The sequence below is a fragment of the Triticum dicoccoides genome, chromosome 2B, assembly GCF_002162155.2.
Source record: "Triticum dicoccoides isolate Atlit2015 ecotype Zavitan chromosome 2B, WEW_v2.0, whole genome shotgun sequence".
NCBI classification, from domain to species: Eukaryota; Viridiplantae; Streptophyta; class Magnoliopsida; order Poales; family Poaceae; genus Triticum; species Triticum dicoccoides.
In genome coordinates this window covers 94,301,424-94,317,113 of record NC_041383.1, presented here as the reverse complement: position 1 = coordinate 94,317,113, position 15,690 = coordinate 94,301,424, and the positions used below count along the sequence as shown (strand labels likewise).

Below are 15,690 nucleotides of genomic sequence, written 5' to 3'. Positions count from 1 at the left end.
TTCAAACTCCCAGTCATGATGGTTTTATATGCTACTACATCTGTGTGGATAGTGAGTAATTGTGTGGAACTAAGAAAATGATTCTATTTCCTGGTTCCAGTAGCGAGTTGCAGCAAGAGAATAAATAATGTTAATACATTTTCCTGGTTTTCTAGGTTTATTACTGTACATAATGGATTTGGGTTCCCATAAAGATTATATAAAATTGTCTGACAAACTCTCTCGATGTTTGTAGGTCCCATGTAAGTGCGCCTCTGGTGCCCTAAGCCATACAAGGTAGACAACGGTGACCACGTGTCATGAAGGCGGACACCAAGCTGGATGTATCACACCATGGTACTCTTCCTCAGTAATTTGGTGTGCTTTGCTACAGCTGGAAGAGATAGATCCGTTGGAGCCAGGGGGAGATATACAGAAGTAACCCAGAAAGAGTCATGCAGATCTTTGAGAGCGAGCCTTCGCTGCATAACAACTATCCCAGTATGTGAAGGGTCTTGTCACTCTCGAGAGGCTAGATGACAGCCCGCTGCCTAAAACATTGCAGACAGGTACTGGTTTCTACTGTTCCTCCTTAATTGATTGACTTGTGTAACACAAACTTGCTTCTGGTTTAAGTACCTACTTCATTCGACTCACTAAATGTAATTCTGTCATCTTACTCCGTACCTTTATCTAGTGGGTTTCTTCCATACACATGCCCTTATTATTAACTTTCTGCTCTCATATTTTGGTGTTAACATTCAACAGATCAAAACACGCAAGAATTGCTAATTCGGCAAGGGGTGGAGAAGGGCATAGTGGCATCTCAGTATTTCAAAGTGTTGGACGTATGCCAAAAGATGGGGCTCTAGGTATAGCAAGGCGTATACGGGGCAATGGACGCTGGCGTGGCGGCGTTCGAGACCGAGTGGGCAAAAAGACCACAACTGGGTACTGAATTTCTCAGGCTTCTATATCCATTGATTTTGTTTCTTCCATGTGTATGCATCTGATATAGTCAAGATCAAGCTCAATCCCACGTCTTGGATGTTGATTTTGTAAGCTAGGATCGAGGATAAGTAAGGTTTCTGTCGGAGTTTCCATCTTACTGGCATCATACTAGAGCCTGCAAATACATGGCATGTGTATCTTCTAGTCCTTGTATTAAAAAAAGACATGATTTTTCTTGGGTGCTTAGATATATTTCAGCTTCTCATCAATATCTGCTAATATATTAATTGTGCTAATATATTGGCATGTACTCCCTCCGTCCCAAAATTCTTGTCTTAGATTTGTCTAAATACGGATGTATCAAGTCATGTTTTAGTATTAGATACATCCATATCTAGACGAATCTAAGACAGGAATTTTGGGACAAAAGGAGTATGTGTGTGTGAATCATGTTTTGGAATTGCAGAACACAACTTATGTTTTGGAATAACATGAAACATGGTTTCTGCCCCTTCTATACTTGGACCACCTGAGTACCTGACTATGGTGCAGTTTTTTGTGTCACAGTCGGACATTCTCGTCGCTCATTAGTGGAGTTTTTACTGTTATCTGGAGATTCATGGGTCTGATGCGTTTCATCTTCTACTTTCTGATAATGATGGTAGCATCTCTTGTGCTCTTGGCAAAGTCAAAGTTCTCAGTCCACACATGCTTCATAGTTGGAGCAGGATTCTGGTCAAAGGAGTTTTTGGCGACCTTATGGTCGATGATCTAGTTCTTTTGGTCCGGTGCATGGTTGCGATGTTGATAAAAATTTCAAGTTGGATAGTTGGCTTTTATATTACACATACTGTATCCATATATTAGGAAAGTATCTCAATCATCTCTGACTTGACATGTGCAAGCAATGTGTGGTGTGTACAAACTGCATTCACATTCCATCCTAACTATCAGTTGAATCCATTTAGACCAAGCATTGACTCGATGCATGCTTTGTGCTTCAGATGTGAAGCATGACAGTGACAGTGGAGGGCCGGCTTGCTTCCAGCGCCAATGACGCGGTGGGGTTGTCGTCCCGTAACACAACGCCGGCTCCCACGACTGACTCGGCTAGCACTGCTTAGGTAAGTCCCTGGTCTCCCCTTTCTCCTCTGTCTGCCCTGGGACCTAGCATTCAAGCTATGGACATATTGTGCCCTTTGTTGTGGTATTTTGGCCAACACAATCTTGTGATTGTGATGGTGTTGTCGCTGCTTTTACCAGTCATTAGGTTCAGGTTATACTTGTAGATGTAGAATGGTTTTTGTTCTATGAAATGCTTTCATACATTTACTTACTTTGCATATGGGCGTACCCCAGAATGACATTCTCTGCAATTCTTAATTTGATGAGTTCCTTGTCTTGCTGTGGCTAGCACACCCTTCTATATAGGGCGATGTTGCTGCCACCTGGAAATTTAATCACTTGCATCTATTTCACCGAGTTCGACAACAATGGGCTATTCATAGTAATGCAAACGCTATATCATATCCTGTACTACTCATGGGGCTTTATTTGAGGCAACTTGCTTTACATATTTCTGTTCAACATTGTATGATTTGTCATGTGATCAACTGTTGTTGACTTGATGCATGCTTTGTGCTTCAGATGTGAAGCATGACGGTGACAGTGGTGCGCCTCCTTGCTTCCGGCCCCGATGAGATAGCGGGGTTGACGCCCTGTAACCTTGGCGTCGCCTCCCACGACTGTCTCATCTATCACTACTAGGTGAGTCCCTGGTCACCCCTTTCTCCTCCCTGCTCTGCTCCGGCCGTCGAGTTGATGATCTTTGCCATTGGTCTAGCGCATGGTTGCCATGTTGAGGCTTACTGATATGATCTCTGTTAACGATCATGGCTTGTGTTTGTGGATGGTTAGGCTCTGTTTAACAACTGGATGTCATGGTTATCATCTACGTTGATGCCAGAATTTGGGGTAGTTGTTTACTTTGGTTTGCCAAAGAATCTTAGATGTCTCAACAATGCTATTCTGCCCTGCTCTGTTTTTAGGTTATACTCCCTCCGTTTCTAAACAGAAGACCTTTTAAAGATTCCACTATGGACTACATACGTAGCGAAATGGGTGAATCTACACTCTAAAATATGTCTATATGCATCCGTATGTAGTTCGTATTGAAATCTCTAAAGGGACTTATATTTAGAAACGGAGTGAGTATATGCCTGTCTCTCAACATGCTACTGTTTGTATATTTAGAAACGGAGGGTTGCTGCTGAATGTGGTGGTGTTCTGGTGGTGTGGATTAGTTCCGGCGAGTTGCCTAATGGATTGTTGTTTTGCTGGGTGCTAGCTCTTACCTTGTTTTGTATTTAAGTACTGCCTTTTTGAAACTCGAGGTCCTGCTTGCTCCTCTGCAGGCCAGGCCACTACAGGAGAGGTGTGTCGATGACCCGTGACTATTCCGACTCACTTGAAGGACGGACTGGTGAACCCGCATCATCGGTGATGAGTACTAGCTTAGATTCATCAGCTTACTTACCGGTGTAGGTAAGTCACTATTTCGAGTTGTCGACGATCTCTCGCCCCTCCCCGTGTCCAGCATCTGTTGGCTTGGTTTATGTGTATGCGTTGCAACTGTCATATCATACATAGATTTATTTATTGTCCTGCTGCTCTTACAAGTTTTATACCTTACTAACGGAAGGATGATGCCTGCCACTTGAGTTCCTTACCATCCCTGGAACATCCATACCCTAGAACCTGTGGTGGTTACTTTCCTAGAACATCCATAAGCTGGCGTTCTGGGTAATATTCTCGTTCCAATTCCATCATGTATGTGATTACGTCTAGTGTTCCAGTAGGTGGGTGTGCAGCATGTTGTTCTTCATGAATCCCTGCAAGTATATATTTCCTAGCTTACAGTAGTGACCAACTAGAGCAGAGATTTATGAGTATATGTTTCTTCGTGAATTAGTTACTACGTAAATCTGTCTTATTATAGTTACCGTGTTGCACTTTTTTAAGCAATGGTTAGTTAGTTATTAGCTATCGTGGCTTAAAGACTGCAGTTTAGGAATCACAATATTTTGCATTTGTACACAGTTTAGAGATCATGTACCTTGATTCACTTAAACTGAAAACTGAAGACCTTTTTAGTGTTGAGCACTTGCCCCATGTTAGCTTTTGAGAATTTGATGGCTTACTTGATGATGTTGTTTTTGATTATGTGATAATCTGAGAGCTTATCCACAGTTGCTTCTCTACTGTGGACGGTTGTACTCCCTCCGTTCCTAAATATAATTTTTTTTAGAGATTTCAATAAGGACTATATACGGATGCATATAGACATATTTTAGACTGTAGATTCAGTCATTTCGCTCCGTATGTAGCCCGCATTGGAATCTCTTAAAAGACTTATATTTAGGAACGAAGGGAGTACTTGTCAATTTGCATTTAACTGAAAAAAATGGTTTCTTCAGTTCAGACAAAAGAGAGATGTATTGAAATGAAATTTTCTAATCTCGGCATGTCATAACCTCGTGAATGATGGACGTGCTGCTGATTTCCTGTGGCTGATAGTTATTCTTCTCTGAATAAATGAATTCGCTTTTGTTGTGGCATGATTCAGAACTCGTGATTGTTTGGATCTGGATTGTTCATTCAAAACTTGCATTTGCCCTTTTCTATTGGACTTTCAAAAAAAACCTACTGTCCACCTATTAAATAATTAAATTAAAGCATGGATGTGATTGGTTGTGGGGCTACAGCTGTTGGGGTGTGGCTTGGATGTTGGTTTTGACTAGCTGGCATTATACCTTTCTTATCCATGTGAAAATATTACACATTTTGTAAAAATGCTACACTACCTGTATGCTGCTACATGCATGATTTGAGGAAATCATGTTCCTCTGCCTTCTAATATCCAGCATTATGCTTTCCCTATGGTGACAACATTATCATTTTCAATTCAAAAAACGCTACCCTTCCATTAAAATGTCAAATATTTGGGATTTTTATATTCCCATGCTATTGCTTGTACTGCGATTCATGAAAACTACTCTTAGGGTTATAAGTAATGGATAATGCACTGTTTGTTTGTATTTTTCCTCACTCAAGGAGATTGAACCTGATGCATTTTTCTGCACATCTTATGATCATGAATTTCGGAAACAGCAAGTTGCATTTTTGCACAGATATTCAGTTCTACTGTAATATGTTAGACTATACTTGAAGAGCTATTCCGATTACATTGTCCCAGTTCATAAACTCAAAATCTTGTCATTTCTACATATTGTGATAGTTGACCTACATATTGTATTGACCTCTTGTCTGGTGAAGCTTAACGTGTTGCCTCTTTGGCTCATGCTTGTTGTTTTTCGTTGCGAACAACAGGTGAAGGTGAAGCTATTCTTGTCAGGTCAGCAACCACTGCTAGAGGGATCAGGATGGTGTGTTGGACTGGAGCTCCATCGCCACTCAAAATCGCGAGCGGCTGTGCATGAGCAGACTGTCGTCAAGGGCCTGGAAGGAGATGCTTCCTCCGTCTGCTGCTGCTCGGGCATGGAGCTTCCAAGCCTATCAGGAAGGATGAAGGGCTAAGATCTACCCTCTGGAAGGAAAGAGGAAGAGGCCACGGGCGACAGAGAAATCCCCCATCCTCGGCTGCTCTTCCAAGTCTGAAGGTAACCCCTCCCTCTTCTCTTCTTCTCTTCTCATTATCCTCTACATCGACGCAAGGTTCTGAGGGTGGAAAACTTTAGCAGTGAAGTTAGACAAAGACAAAGGACATACTCTGGTCCAGTTCTGTATTCTGGTACCCGTACTAGTTCACTGACTGAAAGAGGTCATATCATTGATAAGTATATTTTCGATAGTTTCTTCTAACTTGATGCATTTTGTTTGATCTGTTACATGTAAAAATCTTCAGAAAGAAACCAAAGTCCACTTTAATCTGCTTACGCCTCATACTATAGGACTGTTGTTTAGTTCCTCCAGATCAGCTTTCAAGTTTTAAGAGATTCTGTTCATAAGTCATGACCGGATTTGTTTCCAAGAAGCACGTTGATTGATACATGACATTTTTCATATCGGAGTATTTAGACACAACACAATTCCCCTATTTATGTGGATTGTGGGTGGTGTACAAGCTAAACCTGACTGTATTTTTTAAAGGTCATTGTGGACTTCTTGGTTTATTAAACTTCCATGTTGTTGACAGCCTTGATATTTTATTCTAGCCCTAAAGTGATTATAGACATAGATGTTCAGTATAATGATATGCCCAATACTTGAAAGTGGAGTAAACGAAATCCTAACTTATCTGATATTTTTTTATAAGCATGGACGGTCGTCTATAATAACTAGTAATTGTTACTCTAGAACAGCCTTGAATCCATTGTTCTACTCTGTCAGGAGCTCCGCCATTATATCTAATAATACGTGAAGAAACCATGATCATAGTGGTTTCACTTTCAACCCGTGCTTCTGCTACTCGGTCTTTAGGAGTAGGATGAAAGCATCCACTGTTCTAATGCAACCGTGCACCACTTTTGTCAATACTTGCAGTCATGTTTTAACATGAACGTATCACATCAGCACAACACGCAGCATCCTTCGGCAAATACCTAGCCTGCTTCTATCCAGTCGTTTACTTACTCATCAGTTATGTTTGCATATTGGCTTGTTATTTGTGAGAATCACACTAAATTGGGTATTGGGGTGCTATGTGTGCAGGTTGAGAGCCTGATGGACAAGAGCGAGCTGGATGCTCAGCCAGAGCTATTCATCCACAATGTCCCTCACAAGGAGGTTTGAGAGCCTGACGGACAAGAGCGAGCTGGATGCTCAGCCAGAGCTATTCATCCACAATGTCCCTCACAAGGCCACGACCACACTCACGAATATGAACAGTGGTATTTGTATGTCCAAGTCATACCTCGTGAACAACCTTGGTACCATTGCAAGGTCTGGCACGAGGTATTTCATGGAGGCCCTAGCTATTGGTGTGTGGTGTCCATGATTCGTCAGTTTGGTGTTGGTTCTACTATGCTTACCTTGTTGCTGAGAGAGTTGTTGCGACCAGCAAGCACAACGACAATGAGCACTATGTTTGGGAGTCCCAGACTAGTGGCTTCTTCGCTGTGATATGTGATACTGCTGGAGAGCCCCTATGGAGGGGTACTAACATCAACCTCTACCTCAAGGACGATCAGGTACAGCAAAACATAAGTCTTGTCCCTATTTACTTGCTCGTGCTTAATATGTTCTGGATAGACTTGGTAGTTCTTGTGGGTTGTCATAACTTCATGAATTATGGATGGCTGATAATTATTCTTCTCTGAATGAATGAATTCCCTTTTATTGTGGCATGTCGTTTTTCTGTCACTGGACACATCCAGAAAATATCTACTTATGCCTTCTTGTTGCTGATGCAACACAAGTCATGAGTTTAGCACTTCTGTCTGAATTGTGAGATGTGTGTTGTTATGCTCATGTCATGATAAAGAATGGATTTTCACTTTTATCCTCGCAAAATCCTATTATTTGGACTTTTATTTGTACTAGCTCTAAACACTTTGATTACGTGTTTGGGTGCTATGATGTGCAGGCGTTGGATAAGATCAGGTTTGAGAGCCTGACTGACAAGTGCAAGCGATGCTCCCATGTCCGTGATGCGACACCTCCGGCTCGGCATCACGGCCGGCGGGCACGGGCTCTTCAAGAGCATGCTCCAAAACCGCGGCTTTGAGCTGGCCACTACCAAGGAAGGGCTCCCGGTGCGCCGGTGCTCGCGCGGCGGACGTCAGCCTAGGAGGAGGAAGGGTACGTCTGCTGCTTCCTCCTCCTTGTTCTACGCACAGTACAGGTGAGCACCGTTTCCCATCTCCGTCAGATCCAAACCATGCTTGTCTGCTTGATTGATTCAAACCATGCCATCAGACTCAGACTGCAAGCAGAGTGTATGTACTCTAGTTCATGCAGGAGTCGTTTGTTGTGTGCCATCCATTAATCATGCTACCAAATTTACTTATTCTTGCTTCAAAATATTCATGCGTGCGTGCGTGCCTGCCTAGCAACATTCATTTTTTCATTGGAGACCATGTTCTTGTACTTGTCCTCTACTTAGCTCGGCGCATTATGACATGCTTGTTTGTTGGCCACTATTTCTTAAGTTATGGAAACTTCCAGGGCTAATATTGGAGAAGAGATATGTTGGTTGAACACCAAAGATGTTGACTATCCCCTGAAGCTTCTGTGGATTCACATCGACATGATACTCTACTGCTCTCTAAAGGTGATTTTAATCTGCTGTTTCATCAATTTTTCTATTCTGCTATCTGAAAAGGAATGAAAAGATTTCCTGTCCTGAAACCACCACCTAGCATGACAAGGGGTAACTTTGGCCAGCCTGCTTCGATGTTCATGTTTGGCAACAGCCTATGTTTTTAAGGCGGTAAGGCGAGGCGAGGCGCTGGGGGGCGCCTCACTGCCTAAGCGCTAAGGCATAAGGCGAGGCGACGCCTTAGAGACTTGTAAGCAGCAGAATTAAGTAGAATTTGGTAGGCATTAGGCAACTAGGCATACAGCCATACACACCTTGCAACTGATGGTTGTAGAGCCCATATAGTTCTGGAGAGGATGGAGAATCTGCAGGAGAGGATGGAGAATCTGCAGGAGAGGAGGAGGAGGAACTGCAGGAGAGGAAGGGGAGGGGGATCTGCCGGAGAGGAGGGGGAAGCTGCCAGAGAGGAGGGGGAGGGGGATCTACCGGAGAGGAGGGGGAAGCTGCTAGAGAGGAGGGGGAGAAGCTCAGATCCAGCCTGGGGGTGGGGGGAAACTGAAAATGGTTACAGGTCTCTCTCTCTCCCTCTAGTACCTGTTGGCGCCAAAACAAAGTTTCCCGCCCTTTCCTTCCCTCCCAGTTATCTGTTTCCCGCCTAAACCACCCAGCTCTGTCTAAGGCGTCCTTATTTGCCTAAGCCAGGCATAGTGGCGCCTAGGCGGACGCCTTGGACGCCTTAAGGACTAAGGCGGACGCCTTAGACACACATGTAAGGCAAGGCCGACGCCTTGCCTCCTGGGGGGGCCCTCACGCCTAGGCCAAGCATAGTGGCGCCTAGGCGGACGCCTTGGACGCCTTAAGGACTAAGGCGGACGCCTTAGACACACATGTAAGGCAAGGCCGACGCCTTGCCTCCTGGGGGGCCCTCACGCCTAGGCGTCGCCTAAGCGACGCCTTAGAGACGCCTTAAAAACAGAGGCAACAGCACAGACTTGGATATGCTGGAGACGACGCTGGTGAACCTACAGGGCATCTCGCTCGAGGTGATCCTGGACGACGAGGGGGGCAAGGCACGCTAAACTCTCTAAGGTCTTGCAACAGGTAACGAACCAACCGACCATCTAAACAGCAGCAATGCACCTGTAGAATGGCTATGTGTTGATTAATCTCAAATATTAATGCCGCAGTAGATTTACATGAGCTCCATAAATGCACATGATTTCCAAAGCAAAATTAGATTACCGATATTCTGATTGAATAACACCCAACTAGGGACGCATATAAACTGATAGAAACTTGGGGATTGGGTGAGTCGTGAATGCTCACAATGGAACTGTCACATTATTTTATTGAGATTATTGATAAACTGTTGGTTTTCGAAACATCAATGCAATTGTTTTCGTGAGATTGGTGGCTGAACTTTCAGTAATCTACATAGGTGACTTTGGTTTGCAGAACATAGCTGTGCTAGTAGAAAACATCATGGCATTTTAAACCACTTTGATTTTCAATAAAATATGTTGTTTTATATATGTGTTGATGCTCTGTTGTGGCTGAACAAGAGAAGCTCACACACAAGGCATTCCGGCATCTAGTTTCTTGAACCGCTGAACTGGTTGTGGTTTTTGATGGCTTCTGATGCCGTGTACAACAAAACAGCACCCTTATTGAAAAAAGTTATACATGCCCAATAGACATGTATGTTTTAGCTTCCTAGGTTGAAATGCGTTGCTATATATGTTATGTTTGGGCCATGAAATGCATTACTATATATGCTTTGTGCATTACTATCACTTGAGCCACTGAACTAGTCAGTGGATGTTGGTGTTTTATTTCTTTCTTTGCCCGTGATGCGTTACGTAGCAAATTAGCATCCTTTGACACAATATTATAAATTTCCAATCGTTGTGTATGCTTTAGCTTTTTAAGTTGAAATATACTGCTATGCATGTTCTCTGTGGCTCATGAAAACTGACAACAAAATTAAATTCTTGTGATGTCGTGTAGAACAAATTAGCACCCTTATTAACAAAGTGTTTCATGTCCAATAGATCTTATGTTTTAGCTTCCTAGGCTGGGATACATCATTATACATCTTCTATGGGTCGTGAAGCTAAGGAGAGCTGATCTAATTCTTACATGGTCCCAGTCGAATACTGTAAGTGGTTCAAAGGCGTCAACATTTGCACACGTGTCAACCGACAAGAACATGAAATACACCGTCCTGGCGGGCACCCTCTCCAGCCTGCGCGCCCAGGGCTGGTACCTCCTGTCAAAGCCAACAAGATGGGAGGTCGTTAACTAATTGGGTTCTATGGACGTCGGTCAGTCCCCCCACCTCCACGGTTTTACTTACTGCACATGTATCTATGCAATGACGATGCCGATAATAAGTTTTTGATGTCGGTGAGCTGCCTTGCCTATTTAGCCGTGTCCTGAGAATCTGAGACCGAGATGCTGAACTGTCGTATGTAGTTGTTTTCCTATGGAGATTGGACCTATGCATTGCTGCTGCTTAAAGATGCATTTTCAAAGAGGCATTGCTGCTTCTTAGTTGTTTTGCTGCTGCTGCAATGCATGGTCTTCTGACGTGAGTCCTCCCTCGTGGTTGGTTTGGTCGATATCTTTGGTCAAAGTGGTAATTTTTCCCGTTGTACTCGATTCACTAATAATTAGGAAAATCAAGCTTTAGGGGTTGGTTGTGGTGCTACAGTTGTTGGGGTGTGGCTGGGATGTTAATTTTAACTAGCTGGTATTATACCTTTATTATCCGTGTGAAAATATTACACCTCTTGTGAAAACGCTACACTTATTGTATGCTGCTACATGCATTATTTGAGGTCAAACATTGTATCTGTTTTATGGCGTCATGAGTTATATATCCGTTGTATGGTTAATTAAATTAATGGCGCTAGTATGATAATTCAAGAGGTTTCTGTATCCGTTCTACTGATATGATGTGCCTCCTTCATGATATTGATAGTAACTAGAAGAAACCTGTTTTCAGGGGCTCGCAGACCAAGGACCGATTTGGAGCTCCTCTCTGCAACCGCAGGTGGGTAATGGTCTCATGGTTTTTTGGAAGGATGTCTATCGTCTGTTTGTTTCTGACATACTCTCTCTGTGAAAAAATATAAGAGTGTTTAGATCACTAAAGTAGTGATCTAAATTCTCTTATATTTCTTTATGGAGGGAGTACATTTGCTACTCATGTTAATCTGGTTATTGAAATGACATTGTGGGATTGGTTCTAACATGTGCTAACCTAAGAGTGACTAGTATATGTAGCTGACCCTGTTCATTCATTCTTTTGAGCTATGAGATGATGGACGTGATGCTATTCTTGCTGTAGCTTATAATTCTTCTATGAATGAATGAATTCCATTTTGCTGTGGCGTGACATTTTGGCAGAGCTGGACACATCCAGTCAATACTTACTCATGGCTTTTTGTTGCTGGTGCTTCAAAAGTCATGATTTGATTTGTTATATATGTTCCTGTCATGATAAAAGAAATGATTTTTTTCTTTAACTTGATTTGATCTCACCTGGGGACATATGAATTATTCTGACTTTTGTCCTCGCAAATAAAATTTACTTGGACTTTTACTTGTACTAGCTCTAAAATCTTTGATCATCTATTTCTCTTATTAATGAAGAGATCTAGCGAACGTCCTCTGTACAAATGATATGCAATCATATTATTGATAACGTCTATAGTCTACATACATGAGCTTGGTTTGCAGAAGATAGTTGTCCTAGTGCCGATGACAAAATGTCATGGCATTTGAAACCACTTTGATTTTCTATAAAATCTGTTGTTATTGTACAGAATTTGGCTGAAGATTGTGGCTTTGATAAGTTAAATAATTTGTGATCTGGCAATGATTTATAGGTCTCAAGTTTAGTTGAGAGCAAATTGTCAATGTTACAACTGAAGCTTGATCCTTGGTAGACTGTTGTAGAAGTTTTGAGTAGTCTGCTATTTCCAACTCATGGGTCCCGTTTAGACTCATAAACCACTGTTTACTTATTTTGGCATCATCATTTTCCTGTCTTGTGCTGTGCTCATTAGAGAAAGACCTGGCCCAGTTCTTTGAATATTACAGGAGATCATAGGTGAAGGGGCAAAACCCTTGAAGTCGTCGTTTGTTGCACGCAGAGGACTCGATATGCTCAAGAGCCATGTGGAGATTGTTGTCAAGTTGAAGTGGCTCAACATTTAGACCATCTAGTAAGTCATACACTACATGGTGTGATGATCTACACATGGGAGTACATCACTAGCGAGTCGGCGCCCCTGCCCTGCCCCTCTCGTGGGCGCTTCTTCTTTGACTCCGGCATAGGTGAGTTACTGGTCTCTCCTTCCTCCTATGTCTGCTCTAGGACCTAGTACTTTGTGGCCTGTCCTCTACTGCTTCGAGCTATGGATTAATGTTAAACTGATAGAAACTTGGGGCCTAAGTGACTCTTAAATGCTCACAATGGAACTGCCATTCTTTATATGAGATTATCGATAAACTGTTAGTTTGTGAACATCAATGCAATTGTTTTCGTAAGATTGGTGTCTCAACTTCAGTAAACTACATACAAGTCTTTGCTTCACAGAACACAGCTGTGCTGGCACCGATGACGAAGTGTCATGGTATTTGAAACTACTATGATTTTTAATAGAATTTGTTGTTATGTTTCAGAATTTTACTATTCTAGGATTTTGGAAGCGATGTTTGTGAAATCTTTGTTGTGTCTGTCACAAATAGGATCAATTCATGATTGCCAAAGGCTTAGAATAAAGGAAAGTTATAGTTAAACTTCTAATGATGTTGCCGCCCTTTTGATTTAGGATATATTTGAGTCCATTGAATGTATATGATCTTTTCAGGTGTTTCTGTGCTTTGGTACTCCAGATGGAGTGAAAACCTTGTGTGTTTGTTTATGTGGCATTGTTTCAAATGAGGTGCTAACTTTATATGGTCCATAGAGTCATGCCTAGTTATGAAGCAGTGTTTATTTAGTCTCCGTGTGTGCATGATGTAATGGCCATCATGTATCGACGTCCTTTGATGAGTTTTATGTTTTACTTGGTCTGCTTGTTTGAATTCAGATCCATCCTTGAGTACAACAATAACAACAAAGCCTTTAGTCCTAAACAAGTTGGGGTAGGCTAGAGGTGAAACCCATAAGATCTCGCAACCAACTTATGGCTCTGGCACATGGATAGCAAGCTTCCACGCACCCCTGTCCATAGCTAGAGATCCATCCTTGAGTAATCTGCTATTTTAACGAGGTTGTATATATTTGGGCTCTGGAAATCAATAATTTATAGGTCTTGTTTAGTTGGGAGCAAATTATCAATGTTTCAACTAAAGCTTGGTCCTTGTTAGACTGCTTTAGAAGTTCTGAGCAATCTGCTATTTACAACTAATGGTCCTTGTTAGACCCATGAACCTCTTCTTATTTTGGCATCATCTTTATTCTATCCTATGTTGTGCTTGCTTGAGAAACACCTAAGTCGGTTCTTTGAATAATACAGGACATCATTGCTAAAGGGAAAGAAGAAAACCTGGAAGTTATGGTTGTTGCAGGCTGATGGAAGTCAAAATGCTCAAGAGCCAAACGTGGGAACTGTTGTCACGTTGAAGTGGCTCGACATTTAGGCCATCCAGTAAGTAATACACTGCACAGGGAGATGATCTGCATGGGGGAGTACATCACCAGCGAGTCGGCGCCCCCGGCCTGCCCCTCTAGTGGGTGCTTCTTATTTGACTCCGACATAGGTAAAGCCGTTGTTTCCTCTGCTGTCCTCTCTCCCATGATGTGTGTGCCCACAGCCATCGAGCCGTACTTCTATAAATGTACCGTTGGGTTGAAATACTGTTATATTGGGCTTCATCAGTCTACATACATGACTTTAGTTTGCATAACATAGATGTGCTAGTACTTCAGCATGCAGCTGTGTGGCTAATTGCTTGAGACATGTTCCCCTTGGGCTGGAACCTCTCCTTATCCTTTATTTTTTTGCGAAATGGACCAACGCCTTGTCGTTTTGCTGGAATATACGAGGGCTTAATCAATCCCTAAGGAAAAATGTCTATGCTGACTTGGTAATTTGATAATTGGCTTTGAGAATGAGCATTACTATTGATTTTATGCTTAACTAGATTTAAACTCTACTATACTAAACTATGGGATTTCTTCTGAGTAGCTTGTGATGTAGGGTTCCAATTGCCTAAAGACTCTGGCTATGAGAGGTTGTGTATATTTGTGATCTGGCTATGATTTATAGGTTTACTGAGAGCAAATTGTGAATGCTTCAATTGAAGCCTGGTCCTTTTTAGACTGCTGTTGAAGTTTTTGGTTATTTCCGACCCATGGGTCCTTGTTAGACTGTTGTTGCATGTGAAGATAACCACGAACCTCTTCTTATTTTTTATCATCTTCTTTCTGTCTTGTTTTGTGCTTGTTAGAGGAACACCTGACCTGGTTCTTCGAATATTATAGAGATCATTGCTAAAGGGGGAAAGAACAACCTGTAAGTCATGGTTGCTGCAAGGCCGAGGGAACTCGAAATGCTCAAGAACCACGTGGGCGCATGATCGAGTACAAGAAGTGCTACATAAAGGCCATGGACATGCTTTAAAAACCAGGCAGCACCGCGATTGCTGAACTAGTAGAGCTTGGCCGCCGACAAATATCAGAGTATATGAGGTGCATCTTGAACAGTGCATGGTGAGCCTTCATTTGACTGGCCTTTTTCTCATTCTGTACTCCATCTTTGATTGATGCATCCCTTTTTAGAATTATACTCCCTTTTTTACCATGGCATGCGTAAGCGCCATGAAATGTGTGTTTCTTACATGATCAGGGATGGTCTCTTGCTGAGCATGGTTGTTTTGTTTAATTTTGGTTTGGTCACTACCTTTTCTTGGCTTGCTGATTGCCAAAGTGCTAATTGATATGCGTAGTGATATTGTTGTGTACATACCTGGTGGTGTTGCCTACCATTGAAAATGATCTTGGCAATGATTTATAGGTCTCGAGTTTAGTTGAGAGCTAATAATTGTTAATGTTTCAACTGAAGCTTGGTCCTTGCTAGGCTAATGTACAACGTGAAGATCCATGAACCTCTTAATACTTGTTTTGTCATCATCTTTTCTGTCTTGTGTTGTGCTCACTTGAGAAACACCTGACCCGGGTTTTTGCATGATACAGGAGATCATTGCTGAAGGGAAATAAGAGAACCTGCAAGTCGTGGTTGTTACAGGCCGAGGGTAGTCCATATGCTCAAGAGCCAAACGTGGGATTGTTGTCAAGTTGAAGTGGCTCAACATTTAGAGAGTTTTAGACCATCCAGCAAGTTGTAGACTGCGCGGTGTGAAGATCTGGGCTGTTTAGGAAGAAAATTTGAGGGAAGTCCCTAATTAATTGGTCAATGGCACAAGTGAAGTTAACTGTGAACTTGTGCTAATGTAGTGTAAAGTTT

General features: G+C 42.3%; 1 long non-coding RNA gene across 12 annotated transcripts in view; it reads left to right on the top strand.

The window, feature by feature from the left end:
• The window catches only part of LOC119362325, a 19,506-nt gene extending 3,822 nt beyond the window's left edge, over nt 1-15,684 (top strand). For 5 of the 12 annotated variants that reach the window (XR_005173312.1, XR_005173315.1, XR_005173313.1 and 2 more), the window contains 15 exons: nt 236-548; nt 748-930; nt 1,935-2,054; nt 2,578-2,697; nt 3,345-3,474; nt 5,320-5,609; nt 6,661-7,139; nt 7,535-7,792; nt 8,116-8,221; nt 10,261-10,533; nt 11,217-11,264; nt 12,317-12,553; nt 13,741-13,984; nt 14,709-14,936; nt 15,420-15,684. This is a non-coding gene — a long non-coding RNA (uncharacterized LOC119362325). Of the gene's footprint in view, nt 1-235; nt 549-747; nt 931-1,934; nt 2,055-2,577; nt 2,698-3,344; nt 3,475-5,319; nt 5,610-6,660; nt 7,140-7,534; nt 7,793-8,099; nt 8,222-10,260; nt 10,534-11,216; nt 11,265-12,299; nt 12,554-13,740; nt 13,985-14,708; nt 14,937-15,419 lie in introns of all 12 variants that reach the window. The other 7 variants (XR_005173320.1, XR_005173319.1, XR_005173318.1 and 4 more) reach the window with 7 other exon arrangements.
• The last annotated feature ends 6 nt before the right edge of the window (nt 15,685-15,690 follow it).